This window comes from Callospermophilus lateralis, chromosome 11 (genome assembly GCF_048772815.1).
Source record: "Callospermophilus lateralis isolate mCalLat2 chromosome 11, mCalLat2.hap1, whole genome shotgun sequence".
Classification (NCBI taxonomy): Eukaryota; Metazoa; Chordata; class Mammalia; order Rodentia; family Sciuridae; genus Callospermophilus; species Callospermophilus lateralis.
Window position 1 is genome coordinate 98,717,371 of NC_135315.1, and position 19,287 is coordinate 98,736,657.

Below are 19,287 nucleotides of genomic sequence, written 5' to 3' on the forward strand. Positions count from 1 at the left end.
ATGTTTGATAATGTATATATGACAAGTCATATAGGATATACCATTGATAATTGAAAATGCAAGTCAAAATACATATAAAACCACAGACTATTCTAATTACATTTACTTTATATTAGATTTAGATTTAGCATTAATATTAGGGATAGTAGTAAATATTGAGTAAGGTTTGATTTACAGTTAGATTAAATATGTAGATTAAGAAATATGAAAATTCACAGAATATACCTGCAAATATATGTTGCCCCAAAATACTTACAAATACCATCCTAAATAATATGATATAATTCCCATCACAAAAATTAAAATAGACAATTATAGACAGAAGAGGAAGGATATCTGATGAGTTATCTGGCATTGGTAATAATCAGGAGCTCACAATGTTGCAGGTGGCATAGAGGACTATAAAAATAGGGTCAAGGGAAGAATGTTCTAGCACTCATGGAAGTGTGCTGACCTATAAGTTTCTTCACCAATGCCTCTAACCTTTTGGTGCCTGAAATATATGTGGCTTCCAAGAATGTTGACTCTCTTTGGAGTGAGAAAATTGCAGTGGATGTCCATCTATGTGAACTGGAAGACATTGTTTAATACCCTTGGACATGCTTGCAGAAGCTAAGCTGAATCCTCTTCTTGGAGGTGAAATGTGGCCACTGGTGGCCAAAAGTCTCCCTGTGTGGATTGTAAAGCCATTGAGCCATCCTCCAGGTTTCATGGCTGTTATTGCTCAATCACAGGAAATTTGGTATTATGCTGCAAGAAATACAAGAGGTAAACTATGACATAGTGCTGGAAGCAGTTCTATCCTGGAAGGTGATTCAAGGCCTCAGGAGAAAACTCATTTAGCCTCTCCAAAATTCTGAGTTGAAACCTGACTCTGAACATATTCCCACCCCACTCCCCATAAAAAGATGCCTTCCCATACTAGGGTCCACCGGCTGCGTGATGTCAGTACCATGTGATTTGGAATAAAAAAAGAGATTCTGGTGGCATTGGCAATGATTTCTCTGCACACACCTATAGTCATCTTCCCTAGGCCCCACCATCAGAAGGCTCAAACTCACTGGTATCTCTATTCTCCAGTATTTTAATGAGTTCTGGCCACTGAAGTTTATCTCTGATTCAGTCGTGGAGAGAAACAAGGAATTCCTAAAGAGCTCCAGTTGTTCATGGTCCTACAGATTTAAAAAAATTCTGGATAGAGATATAGCCATATTTCTTCTGAGACCTCACGCAGGTGGACTTTCTAAAGAGTGCAGCAGCAGGGAAAATGATTCTAAAATGTGAGGCACATGTGTGTTTCAGGCTCTTAACTTCGGCTAACAAAGCTCTACAGAGAAAATTGTGTGAAATCCTGGCTGAGACTTGTAATGTTGTGGAGAAATCCACACTGGGCCTAGGTCTAGGTTCCCAAAGACACCTCTGATGCTTGAGTACCCAAAATCTCAACACAAATCACTGTGATTCTTCTATGAAGTAAGCCCCAGAACTCAGACCACTGATCAGATTCACACAAGGGTGGAGCCTGAGGTTTATTCAGACATCCATTATAACAATCACACAAATACCCACACTTAAAACAGGAGTCCTCCTTTATGGAACAAATTACACTCATTTTCTTCTTTGTATGTACTTCTCTTCAAAATTTGGTTGGAAGGTTCTGTACTTAGAGAAATCTAGGATTGTGTCAAGTTAAACATCCTGTTTACCTCATCTGCTAAAGACTGTGCTCCTGACTCACTTCTTGAGAACAATGGAAAGTAAGGTGGGCTTAGAGTTATAACTGTGCTAATTCCCAAATTATAGGCCAAGTGTCTGCCAATGGTAAATTCTTTATGTGTATTTGACTCAAGAATAAACCCAATCACATATATCCTAGCTCCCTCAGGTACAAAAGAACCTTATTGCACTCAAAGTGTCCCTGTTTTTGCTACATGAATGTCAGGAATCTTACCAGATGCAATCTACATACTCTATTCAAATTTTGAAACTTTTTCCTGGGTTTTCATAAGAGGTCCCTGGGGCCAGAAACATAGGGAAGACCATAGCCCCTCATAAACTTCTCCACAGGACCAAGGCTATGGTAAAGACTCCTACTGCTCATCCTATTTGGATTTCTAACCATCCAGGCAGGGTTCTACTCTGAAAGCCTTACCTTCCACAGTGATTTATAAGTTTCACAAGTGATGTTCAGTATTCCCTTCACCAAGCCAATAGATGACCATTTCACAGAGCTTGGAGGTGGTATACAACTTTTACACAAAACCACCTGCACCTTCTGGGTACTGGTGAAATTTCAGGAGGAATACAAAAAGTCATGGACATAGGAGGTCTTCCCCATCCATAGGCAAGAAACAATCCATTCATAAATTTGAAGTCTGAGTACCGGGAATGTTTCCACTACACAGGACATGTTCACTGAAGGATATTGGTTATTTTCTATTTTAGGATGGGAAATTAAAGATTGATATATAAACATGGAAGCAGTAGCCATCTGCCAAGTGACTCACTGCTCTACATTTCATATGAAAACTGAAAAAAAAAGGTTTTTCCTCCATATTCTCAGGGGATATGGGACACACACACACACACACACACACACACACACACACACACACACACCTGGTAAGGGTCTTGGTGTATCCAAAGTGTCATCAAACATATGCAACAGTACAAAAAAAGAAATCAATGGGTCCTCACTCTTTGCCTCATTATTCTTTCATTGATCATTCACCCTGGCCTTCTTCTAAAACTGAGATCCGACTGACATTCTATCAGTCTGAGAACTCTTTATCCATGCCACTTTAAGCAGGTCTCGGTGGTGCTACATGTCTGGGGAGGCTGGGTAGAATCTTTTTAAACAGGAGCCACTTGGCAGTAGTCTTCATAGGTGGGCATATCATCTGTTGACTCAGGCATAATGAACAAGAATTAGTTTCTACCCACACTGAGGTGCAAAAAAGAACACAAAACACCACTCTACTGCATTCAAAATTTTTACAGCACATCAGCCAGTCTCAACCCTGTTTATAGTGGTATTTTCTTAAAGAATCAAATAAATATGGGTATGGTAGCTCAAGCCTCTAATCCCACTGACTCAAGAAACTGAGGCAGGAAGACCTCAAGTCAAGACAAAACTTAGCAACTTAGATAGTCCCTAAGAAACTCAGTGAGACCCTGTCTCTAAATAAAATAGAAAACTGGCTGTGGGGATGTGGCTCTGTGTTTGAGTACCTCTGGGTTCAATCCCCAGCCCCCTCCTCTATACACAATGTAATTATCTGGCTATTTCAGATGCCTGTAGTGAAAATGTACAGGTGCACAAAAATTTGCACATTTCCAGGTGGCAATGTGAGAAGTGTATCAATAGTCATTTTTTCTTAATGACTTTCTGGCTCCATTTTAGTGAAGACATTCTTTGGGTAATACTGTTTTTGTTGATAGTCTCCTTTTTTGGGTGAGGAGGAGTGATAGCCGGGATTGAACTCAGGAACATTCAACCACTGAGTCACATCCCCAGTCCTATTTTGTATTTTATGTAGAGACAGGGTCTCACTGAGTTGCTTAGCACCTCACAGTTGATGAGGTGGCTTTGAACTCATGATCCTCCTTTCTCAGCCTCCCAAGCTGCCACTTTTTTCATAGCACCAAATGGAAACTTTGTGGAGGTAATCTCGCTCATACGTTAAATATAAACTATGAAGAGTATGTAAGACCCAAGCTCAAAGATGGATGAATAATCTGGTGCCTATGACCACTCAGTTGCTCAAAATAAACCTGAAATATATTCTGATCTGCTCCTATTTTAAAGTAATTTTCTATATTATTGATTTCTTAGCATGGTCTAATCTTTCTACCTCCAGTAAAAGTATTCCATCAGCCAAACGTTTCAATACACACTTTATTTTACACACCTAAAACACCAACCATAATTCTACCATTTCTTCTCCTCCATCCAATGTGTGCATGGTAGCTATAATATTATTTTAAAAAACATAAGTCATTTAATTCTTCTCTGTAAACACTTTCAATGCCCTCCTATTATACCTAGACTACATGTCAGACTTTATCATATGGTCTACAAAGGCACTCATAAACTTTTCTTGTAATAAATATCCAACTTTATCTTCAAGTTATCTTTAGTTATTTCCTTCTTGCTCACTACGCTAATAACCACTTTTTCTTTTGTGTTCCACAAGATGAGAAGTTGCTGACTCAACAAATTAGACCAAAAAATTCACTCTTGCAAAGGCAGATAATTGGAGAAGTTGAGAATAAAGCATGGCCTGACTCCACTTTGAATGTAGGCTTTTATTGCTCTTCTCCCTGTTACTACAGTTTTGAATTCATAATTATTCTGACAGTGATGTAAAAGTATATAGCCATGTGAAGTGATTTGAATAAGAGGAATGTATCTTTATTACTAGATATCTGTATATAGAAATGGCCCAAGCAAGAACCCTAGAGTCTCTACTGCACCTTGTGCTAGAATCTTGCAAGTGCAAGTCACTGAATGAAGTAAATTAAGATCCCTCCTCATTGTGAGTGAATTAAACATAAAATACTGGAGATTAAGGCAAGGAACACAGTGACCAGAGGACTTAAGAAAGAAAAGTAAACAATCTGCCACCCTATTTGGGCTGATAACAAAAGCCAGAAGGGCCCTTCTCCCTGCAGGCACAATTCATTTGGAAAAAACTTAAGTACACAGCAGAGTAAATAGAAGCAGTATTTTGAGTGCATTGCCAAGTGCCCCCTTCACTACCTTAATCAAAACAGCACCCTATTATGAGAATTTCTTTGGGAGGAGATGTAATGAACTGGTGTCACCTCAATTTTTTAGGGTTAGAGTCATGTTGTGTGAGCCTGCCATTTCTTCATGCTTGAGCCTCCTTTTTCAGCCTCCTTTTTCCTCATTGCCCAGAGCACACATGGCTGTCACTACAAGATAAAATATATTTGCAAATTAATTAACTTTGTCCAACACTTGGATAATTAGATTTCTGTTCAGGGTTCTTCCTGAGTCATGGATTCTTAAGACATTGAAGGAATTCAATATCACATTTTCCTCATTTCCCTTTTGTATTCTCTGGCTATCATTTTCCTACTTATTCCTTCTGTCCCCCATTTATTATCATATTTCACCCAGCAGAATATGCTTTGAGAGGTGATGCCTTGTGAGAATTTTTAATCTCTATAAAATAATAATTCATAACAAAACCAAACAGCTAATAAACATTAGGTTGAAGAATAGTAGAAGGCAGCTGCACTGGAGTTTCATTTTGTCAGGATTTCTTTCCTTGACTGGCTCTTTGTTTTCATTAAAAAGTGCACAAGGATGAGGCAAACAATATATAAAATGGAGAGAAGAATTTACAGAATGTTGGATCTGCGATGAAAACCATTAAGGGATTTTTTTAAACAATCAAAAGCTTAATTCAAGAAGGAAGAATTTCAAATTCCTTACCAGTATCAAAGCAAAAATACAAAATACTGTTGAATGTGTTTATTTGTGTTCATTGTATATTTCTAATGACATTTACAAAACAAACTTGTACAGTATACTATTTTAATGATACTGGCATATACAGACATAGAGCAGTATTGCCTAAATGAAAGGAAAGAAAGTTTAAAGAGACATTTTGAGGATGTGTTTACTCAGATTAGAGTTAAAATTGCGGCGCCCAAAACATAGAAAATTCTTCAGAACATTAGAATGGTCTAGGATATTATGGGAAAAAAAGAAAAAACAACGGCACGGGGAAAAAGAGAAGACAAACTGAAAAGCTCCTGCACAAGATTGATAAAAATTGAAAGAATGAAGAGACAACCTACAGAATGGGAGGACATATTTGTAAACTATATTATCTGATAATTGGTTAACAGCCTGAATATATATAGAATGCAAACAATGCAATAGCAAAGAACAAATGACCTGATTTAAAAATGTGCAATAGATCTAAGTAGACATACTTCTAAAGACATACAGATTGTTCAGAGGTATAGGAAACATGATCAATATTACTAATTATTAGGGAAATGAAAATTAAAGCCACAATGAGATCTCACTTCACTCTAGCTTCAATGGTTATTGTCAACATATTTAAAGATAACAAATCCTGGGAAGGATGTGGAGAAAAGGGGACCCTTGCATTTTGCTGACAGAAATGTAAATCAATATGTTCATTGTGTAAAACAGTATGGGAATTCTTCAAAAAAATTAAAATCATGGCCTAGGGTTGTGGCTCAGAGGGTAGAGTGCTCACCTAGCATGTGTAAGGCCCTGAATGTGTACCTCAGCACCATATAAAAATAAATAAAATAAAGGTATTATATTCAACTACAACTAAAAATAAATATTTTAAAAAATGAACCTATATATGATCCAGCATTTCTAGTACTGAATTCAAATACAAAGGAAATAAAATCAGTATATCCAAGAGACATTTGTAGGCCCATGTCCCATTGGAACACTATTCATGACAGATAAAAATGTAAAAAACCTAAGTGTCTATTGATTGATGCAGCAGCACTTCATCTATTATGTAAGACTTAGGAGGTACTAGTTCTTTTTTTCCCTATTCTTTTCAAGTCTCAAACTTAAGGGATAGTCAGTAGATAAATCCTTAAGATTATTTTCTTGGTCAGTATGTAGTTAATTACTTCAGTAAATGTATAAACAGTACAAAAAGTTACTTGATCAACCTTTTCTTTCTCCCTTGCAGTGCTGGGAATTGAACCCAGGACTTCATGTATGCTAAGCAAGCATTCTAATATAGAGCTACTTCCCAACAAACCTTTTTTTAATGATTACCACACATAGAACTCAGATAAAACTTGCAGCCTCTATTCAGCTGACTAAAATGGGGCTGCTCTAAGAAAAGTCAAGTGTTAAAGTCACAGAGAATGATTACTTAGAACTATGTTTCTCTGAGTGTGTGTGTATGTGTGTGTGTGTGTGTGTGTGTGGGTGGGTGTGTGTGTGGTGTGCATTTGAAGTGCCTGAATGACAGTCAAGTGATGCTCTACTGCAAAAGACACTCTGGGATGACATGCAACACTACTGTTCAGAAGCTAAAAAATACTGTTATTAGTTTTTAAGTCTGTTTTCAGTATTTGATTTTTGTGCTACTTCCATTTAGTGAAAGAGTATTTTGCCTTATTCAAAGCCATCAGTATTTTATTGGCTTGCTATTTCAAAAGTTTTTATTTATTAAATGGATATATATTGCTTCATGAAATAGCACATTCTACTTTAGAATTCCAATAGTAAAAAGAGCATTGGATTTTATATCATATCGATTATAGGGTATAAATCTAATGATTTTTGTAAATATAATAATTTGCAAATATCCCTTTGTTGTGTGCTATCACATGAAAGCAGCTTTCTCTTCTTGCTTCCCATCTACAGCTGAGTCATGGCACTTCTTGTCCCTTGGAAATGGGAATATAAAATTTGTGAAAGGTACTTTTAGAGAGGAAAAGAAAATAGTCTTTCTAAGCTGACAGACTGTGAAAGGATGTAGGCAAGATTAAAAAAAGGCTTCTGACATTGATGTGTTAGCAAAATTTCAGAGAAATGGAGCCCCAGTACAGTTTCTGCTCCTATTCTGCAGTGTTTGCTTGGAAGATGATGCTGTTCTGACAAAGATGGACTAGAAAGATCATCTGGATGCACATCTGCTATGCTCTGTATGTCTATGTTCTCGTATGTAGCATGTGAGCGGTCCAGACACTTTTGTGACTTCTCTTGAGCTCAAATGGAGGTGCTTAGAAAGCAGGTACATTACTAGAGGCCCAGAAGTAGAATAAACAGGCAGATGGAATGATTCAAGCCCAGTATTCACTTTCTCCAAGCATATCATTCCCAAAAACCATGCATGACTTGAGTGGTTCTGTGACCAGAACAGATGTGATACCTATAGCAGCAAAGAACTCCATTCAATATACTTAGGCCTGGTTCCAAGATTTCCATCTACTTCATATCTATGAGCATATATAAGATATTTCCTGCCTCTCAATTAATAGCCAGACTTCATTCTAAGCAGCAGGAGAAGATGCAGCAAATATAAAAGGCAATATCTTTAAAAGATACCTAGTATCCAAAAGAGACTATAGAACACAAATAAATTGTTAATGGTTAAAAAAGGTCTTCTTCACTTCACATTAACCTCAAGGTACTGAGCATACAGAAGACAAGCTGAAAAAAACTATTACAGAAAATTAATTGCATTTATTTTTGTCACCTAAGCAATATATACAGTTTCAGCAAGGTTAGGTACCTGTCTTTGGGAGCACTACTGCCTGTTTCTCATTACAGTGTAGGCAGCTGAGAAAGAGTGCCCAAATACTGATAGCAGTTTTTTCACCTTTGGTATTCTATAAGTACATAGATCCTACACCTGTGTACAAAAGTAAGGACAGTGATTCAAAAAAAATAAATGACATCAGAATGCATTGCAATTATCATTACACATATACAGCAGATTTTTCATATCTCTGGTTGTATATAAATATGTTGACACCAGTTCTTGTCTTCATACATGTACTTTGGATAATAATGTCTATCACATTCCACCAGTCTTGCTAACTCCCTGCCCCCTCCCTTTCCCTCCCACCCCTCTGTTCTGTCTAGAGTTCATCTATTTCTCCCATGCTCCCCCTCCCTACTCCACTATGACTCAGCCTCCTTATATCAGAGAAAACATTCAGCATTTGTATTTTGGGATGTGTTAACTTCACACAGCATTATCTTCTCCAGCACCATCCATTTACCTGAAAATGCCATGATTTTATTCTTTTTTATTGCTGAGTAAAATTCCATTGTGCATATGTGCCACATTTTTAATCCATTCATCTACTGAAGGGCATATAGGTTGACTCCAGAGTTTAGCTATTGTGAATTGTGCTTCTATAAACATTGATGTGGCTGTGTCCCTGTGATATCCAGTCTTTAAGTCTTATGGGTATAGACCGAGGAGAGAGATAGCTCAGTCAAATGGTGGTCCCATTCCCAGATTTCCAAGGAATCCCCACACTGCTTTCCATATTGGCTGCACCAATTTGCAGTCCCACCAGTAATGTATGGGTATACATTTTTCCCCACATACTCGCCAACACTTACTGTTGTTTGTCTTCAAAATAGCTGCCATTGTGACTGGAGTGAGATGGTAGCTTAAAGTAGTTTTGATTTTCATTTCTTTAATTGCTAGAGATGATGAACATTTTTTCATATATTTGTTGATTGATTGTATATCCTCTTTTGAGAAGTGTCTGTTCAGGTCTCTGGCCCATTTATTGATTGGGTTATTTGTTTTTTGGTGCTTAGCTTTTCTAGTTCTTTATATACCCTAGAGATTAGTGATCTGATCTTTTCTTTTTAAAGAGAGAGTGAGAGAGGAGAGAGAGAGAATTTTTTAATATTTATTTTTCAGTTATCGGCAGACACAACATCTTTGTCTGTACATGGTGCTGAGAATCGAACCCAGGCTGCATGCATGCCAGGCGAGCACGCTACCACTTGAGCCACATCCCCAGCCCCTAGTGATCTGATCTTTTAGGGGAAAATATTTGCTCCCAGGATTTAGGCTCTCTGTTCACCTCACAGATTGTTTCTTTTGTGCGAAGAATCTCTTTAGTTTGATTCCATCCCATTTATCAATTCTTGGTTTTAATTCTTGCTCTATAGGAGTCTTATTAAGGAAAGTTGGGGCATAATCCCACATGATAAGTTTAGGGCCTACTTTTTCTTCTATTAGATGCAGAGTCTCTTGTTTCATTTCTAGGTTTTTGATCCACTTTGAGTTTTCTGCATGGTGAGAGATAAGAGTTTACTTTCATTTTGTTGCATATGGATTTCCAGTTTTCCCAGCCCTATTTGTTAAAGAGACTATCTTTTCACCAGTGCATGTTTTGGCACCTTTGTCTAATATAATTGTAATTCTGTGGGTTGTCTATGTGTCCTCGATTCTGTACCATTGATCTACCAGTCTGTTTTGGTGCCAATACCTTGTGTTTTTGTTACTATTGCTCTGTAGTATAGTTTAAGTTCTGGTATAGTTATGATACCTGCTTCACTCTTCCTGATAAGGATTGCTTTAGCTATTCTGGGTCTCTTATTTTTCCAAAGAATTTCATGATTGCTTTTTCTATTTCTATGAGAAATGTCATTGAGATTTTGGTCAGAATTGCATTAAATCTGTGTAGTGTGTGTTTTTTTTCTCTGAGAAGAAATGAGGAAAATTACCACATTTACAATAACCTAAAAAAAAACTCTGGAATCAACTTAATGAAAGAGGTGAAAGATCTATACAATCAAAACTACAGAACCCCAAAAAAAGAAGTCAAAGAAGACCTTAGAAGATGGAAATATCTACATTGCTCTTGGATAGGCAGAATTAATATTATCAAAAGGACAGTGAGTGATTTTAAGCATTTTCTGGGAGTCTGAAGGTTAACCCCCACACCCATATTTTCATTGATTAGTTTATTCACTTATTCACAAATGCAGTCTAATTCATCATCTAGCTTTGTATGCTAGTTAATCCTTTGTTCCCACTAATAATTTTTTAATGGCTCAGCTTCAACATGCTGGAAGGAAGTTTGAAAAAATAAAATTGCATAAAGAGCAGAAATATAATTTTGAAATGAAAAGATAAAGAGAATAAGTTCCAAGTAAGTGGAGAAGCAGAGAAAAGTACTTAATGGCAACCATGAAGCACAGACAAAAGCAAAAGAAAAAAAAAAAACATTTCCCTAGGAAGAGGAGTGTGGAGAATGGTGACAGTGATTGAGAGATCAATGTCTAAGAAGAGGGTCCCTGATGACTTTTTGGCTGTGGCATGCTTGGTGCAAGCATGGAAAGTTTCTGTACAAAGGTGTAGGATGCCCAGTTGCTATGGTAATGCCCTTCAAGTGGAGGCTCTGTGCTAGAGTCTTATCAGCCTCAACCTTGCTCTCAGTCACAGAGCTCCTGGGAATGAAGAAATTTATTTAAGCAAAGACAACCATAATTTTCTACCACCTCTGTTGCTCTTGAACCTGCCCACATAATAGTAACTTTAAACAATAAACTTTCTTGAGAGATACACAATGCTCCTAACATTGCATATTTCAACTGCAGAATGTAACTGAGGTATAAGCTGCATAATGTTTCTAACTCTGAAACTTTCATAAATACAATGAATAATACTTGTGTAGTCTTTAATCTAATTAATGAGATATATATATATATAATAAAGATTGCTGGCATAATTCTTTAGATCTGCTTCTCTATCCAAGAGCAGCACTCCACACAATCCCAGCTGTTATTTTCACAATCTGAGTATGTGAGTCTTTATTCTTCCAATCTCCCATTGCCTGTCACAGGAACTTTCTAGTTTGGCTACACTGGTCATGGCAAGGGAGGGTTATTGATTCGGAAGTCACATAGAATGTTTCTCTAAAGTGGAAGCAACATAGGTGGTGTGCACATGGTGGTTCTCTTAGAATTAAAGTATCATGAAACTCAACACTTACAGACATTGCATTAAATATTCTGTCATTTCAGAGTGAAAATACTTCCTTCAAATCAAGGAACCTATAACAAATGAAATAAATAAGCCACAGATAAATGGTGTCTGTAGGCTATGTAACCCAGGTAGTACTCAGAAGAATTAAAACTGATAGTGTTGCCAAAGAACCCATTATTATTTATTTCTTTATTATCTTATTTCATCCTTATCTTATTTCATTATTATCTTGTTTCAGAATCAAAAATAAGCCCCTTATTTCCAAATCAAATAGAAACATCTGTTTGTTCAGAAGTATAAAATTAAATGGCAATCTTATCCTCCTAGAAACATTAGCTGACTGTCCAGATATGAAAATTTTCTGTTTTCTTCAAACTTATTTTCCACTTATCTCTTACTGTTTCTTCCTATAGCCAACACTTGACCTACATGAGGCTAGGTTCCAGTCTGTGTTACTTTCTTTTTTCATGCTATTTTGTTAACCAATCTTTAAATTTATTTAACTTTCCATGTCATTTCACTGCTGATTCTTCAACATTTATGCCATTTGATCCAACACTACTTGATTTTTTTTTCACAAACATTAGACTGCCTATTTAGTCCCCTCAAACAAGAAACATCAAAATAAAAATCTCAAAGTTTTCTCTGAAGTAATTACCAAACTGCTTCTCTGAAATCTTACTCAATTGATTAATAAATTCAATTATTCCTAATTCATCCTTTGTGTCCATATGCTCAACCAGTCTACTAGCCAGTTACAGAAATAAGATTTCTAGAACATATATCAACTATTTTTGTTTTAGTATTTGTACCTATATTCTTCTTTGGGTAACTGCAATTTCCTCTGGGTTATCTCCCTACTTCAAAACCAAATCTGACTCCAAAGTATTTCCTCCCCCAAACCCATAATAGGTACTACAGCAAACTCTCCCCCTTATTGATCAATACTTTGTTCTAAGAGTGAGATAAATGTCTAAATTCTGAATTTCTTAGCTTTCTTAGATTTGTTAATGATGTGGCCCTTTCAAATATGTTTTTTTTTCAGAGAAAAGAAAATACCAAACCAAGGGATCCATATTCTAGTTTCAAGCATGCAACCTATCCTAAATTCTACTATAAGATTATTTGGTATTTAATAATAAGTGGATTCTGGCATCACTTTTAAAACTTATTTAACCTCCCATATCAACAAATCTCTTTTATATTGATACATATGAAAAGTGCCCATATATCACTAAAAGGTACTCACAGGGTCAGGAGAGTTTCCCACTTTTACTGGTTGTTGAGGTCCATGTAAGCAGAAGGCCTCTGCAGTCAAGCAGCTCTTAACACCAGGCTCTGCCCACTGGTATTCCAGCAGAGTGCAGAAGCTGAGTCTATTTTCTCTTGCAGGGTTCAGTATGTTCTGAATCCAAATAGCTACATGCAGCTCTGAAAACACCACAGCATCTTGCCACTTAAGTGTGCTTAGCTAGTGATATATACCTCTTGGTCAACAATATTGGTCCACATTTAATAAGAGTTCGGAGAAAGCACCAATGTTATTGTTCCAAATTTATGCTAATGGTAGTTTACAAATATACACACATTATCGGATAGCACTTGAGTCTGAAACTTTAGCTTTGCCCTTATTTCCATTTTCCCTGCAGGAGGCATGGCAGCAGTGACAGGTCAGTATGCCCTTACTCCCTTGACCCTGGCCTGCACCTTCATGATATTGTTGGCTACATTGCCTACCCCCACCCTTTCCAATCCAGTACAATGAGAACCACCCTGGAAGAGCATTCTAAGAAATAAGCCAGGAACAGAACAAAAGGGTTGAATGTTTCCTATGACATGAAAGATGTTGCTAAAATAAAGGGCCCCATACCCCTGCCACCACTGTCTCAGTTGCTTGCTTTGTGGGTAGGTCCCTCTGCACCTGGGCTCCAGAAACACTATAGCCTCCCTACAAAACATGCAGAACACCTTGGTATTTTTCCTCCAGTTGGAACCATACAGTGAAGATGGAGGACTCTGAGCAACTGGTGCAGAGAGCCCAACTGGCTGATCAGGGGGAGCCCTCCAAAGATGTTGCCCTGGCCACAAAGAATGAGACAGAGCTCAATGAGCCACTGTCCAATGAAGAACAATATTTTCTCTCTGTGGCTTACAAGTATGCTATTGAACATGCCATTCCTTCTGGAGGATCATCAGTAGCATTGAGCAGAAAACATCTGCAGAGAGCAAACAGAAGATAATACAGATGGAAAGTATGGCAGCATAGTGTCTGTAGGGCTAGTGGCTGACATACTCTAAGAATAGAAGAACAGACAGAAACTTCTATTCATCATCTTCTGAACCTTCTAGAACCACCTCATCCAGCTGATTTCTCCTGGAGAAGAGGACAGCTTCTCCCATGATGTTGATAACTCTCCCCTCAAGAGAACCAGAAAGTGCCAGTATGGTCAACACAGAGGTGCTGGTCCCTGTCCTTTAAGTTCTCACCTCAACTCTCACTTAATCTAATCAAGACAGCAGCTTGTGGGAATTTGGATCAGTTCTTTCATTTGACTCCTCTCTCCTCCTACAATTCTTCCTGGTCTTTGGCTGGGTCAAGGTCAAAGGCAGTCAAGCTTGGTCAAGGGCTCAGACCATTTCTCTCTTCCCTTGGCCTTGGCATGGGCCACAGGCCTGAATGCAAGATGCACATGTACCTTTAACTTGCTGGATGAACTCAGGAAGGGTGGTTCTCCTCTAGCCTTAGTCTTGGCACATGTGAAGTGTGGAACACAAAAAAATACCACCTTACAGGGGTCCTCGAGGATTACATGGGATTGAAGTGGGAAAACAGGGGTTACCATGCAGTGATAATTGATGGGCTTGGGTCTTGTGGAGAGAGATACAGCCTAGGTCCATGCACATTTTAAAATTATCCTTTTCAGGGTTGAAGGGTTGTCACATGGGAGTGTATATTTAGGTGTGTGGGATAGCTCAGGCTGGTTCTCAGTTGCAATGGTGAGTCTCAGGGAGTGCACACACACAAATACATGCAAACATACTCATGTGCACCTGGGGGCTTAACTGTCTACGTGGATTCCTGTGTCTTTTGTCTCCACCTTGGCAGGTGCCTTTTTTTTGACCCATTTGCTTCTGCTGATAAGAAAGTTCAGCATGGGTTCTATCTCTCTGAGCAGTTCATTTTGATTCTGGCTATCCTGAGTGCCAAACTTTCTACTTTTCATGGCAGGGTCTCAGCTTGGGGGCGTGGGGGCCAGGCCATAGGCTTGGGACACTGAGTTAGCTTCCTGCCCATTATCTTGGGCATGTTAAGGCACAAACCTGGGACCTGTAGCCTCACCCACTGCCAGCAGCTGCTCTTTGCTGAGTGTTGACTGCTAGGACAGATCAACAGCTTTGGTGGGAATACCCAGGGGTTGTCATCTGGATAGTCTTGGGGGTTGCATCTCCAGTGAAAATGGTATTCAGGTACATGGAAAGCCTCTTAGGACCTCTCGGAATAGGCAATTCCCCTGAACACTTTCAGGGAACTGTCATAGCTTAGGTCCACCAAGGACCATCCATTGACCTAGAGAATTATGTCTCTATTCTTCAGTTCCCCCTTGAATCAGGTCCAAAATGATAACAGGTGACTTGAAGACCTGCTCATTCATCAGAAGCCCCAGACTCCTAGCTTTATGTTTGAAAACGTGAACAGAGCTGACATTACGGTGGACCTACTGAACCCTGAACATACAATCTTCCAATGTGTCTAGCATTCAAAGGTCCTTCCTGAAGATCTCAAAACTTATTGAGCCAAGGAGGGGCCAGAATTCAGCTTTACTGAGAGAGGAGCTGGAAAGACCCGAATAGAGAGGTTTCAGCTATTACTGTGTCTGAGGTCAAGTCTGCCTCACCTTTTCATTGCCATGTGGCCATCAGTGGAATGATTTCATGTGTCTGTCTCCCTATTTGTTCTCTGAGTAAGCAAGAGCTGATAGCAGACATCAGAAGAGCAGTGGGACATGTCCCTGAGCCACAGGTCAGGCAGGCCAGGGAGAAGAGTCTGGGACATGTGTCTAGAGATGATGTGTAATCAATGTGGGCTCTTTTCTGGGCATCTTGACCACCAGCAGACAGGATCTGGGATTTTCAGAGCTGAAGAGAAGAAACAAGGGCACAGAATGTAGAAGAGAAAGATAAAAGATTGAAGGGGACCATCCCACACTATCTTCTAAATGAAAGTGGAAATGCAGATAAATTGTCAAATCTAGCTCAAGACACTTGGAGCTTTGAAGTCAACCTAGAAATGCAGCCTTCGTCCTCAAGGGGACAGCTCCCTGGTTAGCTTTAAGCTTTCCAGTTTCACCTAAAAATAGACATTCTAAGCAATCCAAGGGTCTCCTTGGGGAAATCAGGAGCAATCAGAAAGCAAATGTGAAGAATCACAGGATCTTTCTTATCTTTGTCCCACCACAGAAGCTGTCATTTCAACTTGTCATCTGGCTTTCAGGTGTGTATGTTTTGAAAACTTTCCATGCACAGCTCAGGACCTCAGTTGGCATGGCTCCTTGAACTCCTCATTCCAGCCATTCCACAAACTCCTACCACAAGCCCGCCAGAAGAAGAAGGCCACCTTTCCATGGATCCAGGAAGAACAGATGCCAACCAACATGTATGACCATTTTTATAATTATTAGTTTGTTTCAAGTTAAAAAATATAGACTTGGCCATATTAAAAATATGATTAACACCAAGACACAGGTCCACTCAAAACTTTGGAAGGTGTTTGTGCCCCACAGACCATCTGAAACTTGGATGAAAAAAAACATAAGTATGGCCTTTGAAATCCAGATGGAAAAACATAAGAATGGTCTTTGATCAATGAATGCTTGCTGATTGAAGAAGAAAAGCCCCAAAGAGTAAATATGACAATACTTATTGCATTTATGCTCTTAACATGCATATTTTTCTCTTTTGATCCTCATAAAAACTCCTCAATAGACAGGTAAACCAAATCCAGAGAGAAATTCAGATCTTTGTTCAAGACTACTCAGGCAAGAGTGGTGGAGGGAGGATTTGAAATTGGATCAGCCCCACTCTGGAGTCTAAGTTTTGAAACTTGCATGTTAATCATTTTAGATTTAGCCTCTAATTATTCTCAGGTCCCACTTTTTCTCTTTAAAACACTGGAAATTTCCAAGTTATGGATTCCCCTTGCTCAGCAATCTCAGGTGTGGCTAGGGTACCAAGGGCTGGAGATGCTGTGGTTCAGTTGAGGCATATGCAATTGTGTACACAGTGGGATGTGTCTGTGGGTAACTGTGTCCATGTGTGTTATGGTTTAGAGTTGAGGTGTCCCCCAAAACCTCATGCGTGAGACAATGCAAGAAGATTCAGAAGTGTACTGATTGGGTTATGAAATCCTTAACCAAATTGGTGCCTTAATCCTCTCCTGGGTATTAACTGGGAGGTAACTGTAGATAGGAAGGGTTTAGTTAGAGAAGGTGAGTCATGGGTAGCATGCTTTTGGGGTTTATATTTTGTTCTTGGTCATTTTAGCTGTCTTTGCTTCCTAGTGCCATGTCCTGAGCTGTTTTTCCTGTGGCAATCCTTCCACCATGATGTTTTGCCCAATTTTGGGCCCAGAATAATGGAATTGGCCATCTATGGACTGAAACTATGAAACCCTGAATACCAAATAAACTTTTCCTCCTCTAAAGTTGCTCTTGCCAGGTCTTTTTGTCACAGTGGTGGAAAAAGCTCAAAATAGTGTTTCTGACAGGTCTGGGCTGGGGCAGGTGATCTGTGGGTGGAAGGTGGTAAAGGGAAGTGTGGGGGAATCAGAGAACTTTTTTCATCTCTTTACTCTCTTTTCAAGTTCCATCTCCATTTCCATGTCAGCACTTCTTTCTGCCAGTTTCCTCACCACAATTTAGTATAGAGGGAGCTACCATCTGCCACATCTAACAAACTGACACTCCCTTGGTTCCCTTTTAATGACTTCCCAGGGTCACACCAGGGCTAAGGTAATGATCTTTTATAGCTTCTGAGAGCAGGAGGTGGATTCAGAGACCCTCAACACTCAAAGGAGATGCCCTCCAATGGGGCCCCTTGAGGTACTAGCATATCTGATAACCCCAGTATGAGTGAGAAGTAATGAATACCCAGCCCGACCCAGGCTGCCTCCTCCATCTGGTGTCACTCTGCATGTGCTTCTCTATGTTCATGCATTGTCCTCATGCTGTGTCATTTATTTGCTGTGTGTGGCCTGTTAACCAGTTGAGTGTCTTTCAGCCTCTTGCTGCCAGAAGTTGTGGTTTTCAGGAAAGACCACCAGAGTCTCTGTGCCCTCTGTGAACTTCCTCATCAGGAGGGTCCCTCACCCTCTCTCACTTCTTGAGTTCTCCAGAAGCCTGTTTTATTTTTCTGGGAATCAAATCCAGGCAGGATGCTTGCTGCTTAGTTGAAACAGCTGTCTCTACAGCTGGGAACTCCAGAATGCTCAGGTGTCCATATTCAATTCTGGGCTTTATTCTTTAAGGAAAAAAGAAACTTGAAGGTAAGGTTTTTTTGGGGGGTGGGTGGCAGCAACAAGACACCTAAATATATTTATTTCACTTGCGGAATTAGGTCAGATTTCGACAGAGAACAGAGATTGGATTTGGCCTTTTGTGTTCTTTGCTTATGAAGAAAACAGATATAATGCAACCACATACCCCACCCTGCACCCAGCCATGCTCAGCATTTTAGAGCTACTCTGGGTTTGTTCTCTCTCTCTCTCTCTCTCTCTCTCTCTCTCTCTCTCTCTCTCTCTCTCCCCCCCAAACTTCTAGAATAAGACTGGGCTGGTGCTTAGGAAACAGAGGGGCTGTTGATCTCTCAGGCCTTAGCATTAAGAAAGTAAGATGATCCTGTGAGGAATTGGAATGATGCTAGAGTAGTGAGAGTAAGAGATATTCAGCATGTGTGCAGGTGCACAACACACACACACACACACACACACACACACACACACAAAGACACATAGTACACAATTTGATCTATGAATTCTTAGCAGTCACCATTTCTTAATAACAATTCCACAATACTCTGTCTCTTTTCTTTTTCCACCAGAAGAACATACTTATTTACAATCCATTTCAATATCATCCTGACCAGGATTGGGTTTGGCAGTGTCCATTGTACAAATCAATCTATCAAGCTGCTATAGGAAACCCAAGTTTCCCAGTTTGTGAATGTCTAGAACCCATGAACCTTCTCAGGCCACTGTCCAGCCACCAGAAACTTTCTTAAGGTCCTTTCTGGTTCAGTGTCTTTGGGGGTGAATTATTTGTTTGCTCCATTCATCAGTTTCCTTGTCTGTAAAATGGGGCCATTAGTAGTAACCAACCATCTGGGTAACTGAAAGGACTCAATGAAAGAGAGGACACAAGGCACTTAGCAACACCACAGAGTAAGTGCTCACAAAAATTGCTTGCCTCTTATTGTTATGTAAGATGTAATGATTTGGGCTTCATGGATTTTAATTCAGTATACTTTCTGTTCCACCTGACCTTTTCAAAGGGTCTTTCTGTATCATCTTGAAGGGGTCTGTCCCTGGAAGTCACATGGAGGAATGTCACCTTAGTCACAGTGGGGGTTACCATTCATGGAGCAACAAAGCTGGCTGGAACAGCCTGCCAGCCCAGTCTCTGCCTTTGGAGCTGGGATTTTCAATAAATCCTATATGTACACCAGAGTACATACTATGGAAACAATACTTGGCCTCAAGCCTCATTTGAGTACTTCAGTGGTTTGG

The 19,287-nt window shown here is 39.3% G+C and overlaps 1 pseudogene; it reads right to left on the bottom strand.

Annotated features, from left to right (window-relative positions):
• Positions 1-15,417, bottom strand: part of LOC143410719 (E3 ubiquitin-protein ligase Mdm2-like) — a 35,021-nt pseudogene extending 19,604 nt beyond the window's left edge.
• Between the last annotated feature and the right edge of the window lie 3,870 nt (positions 15,418-19,287).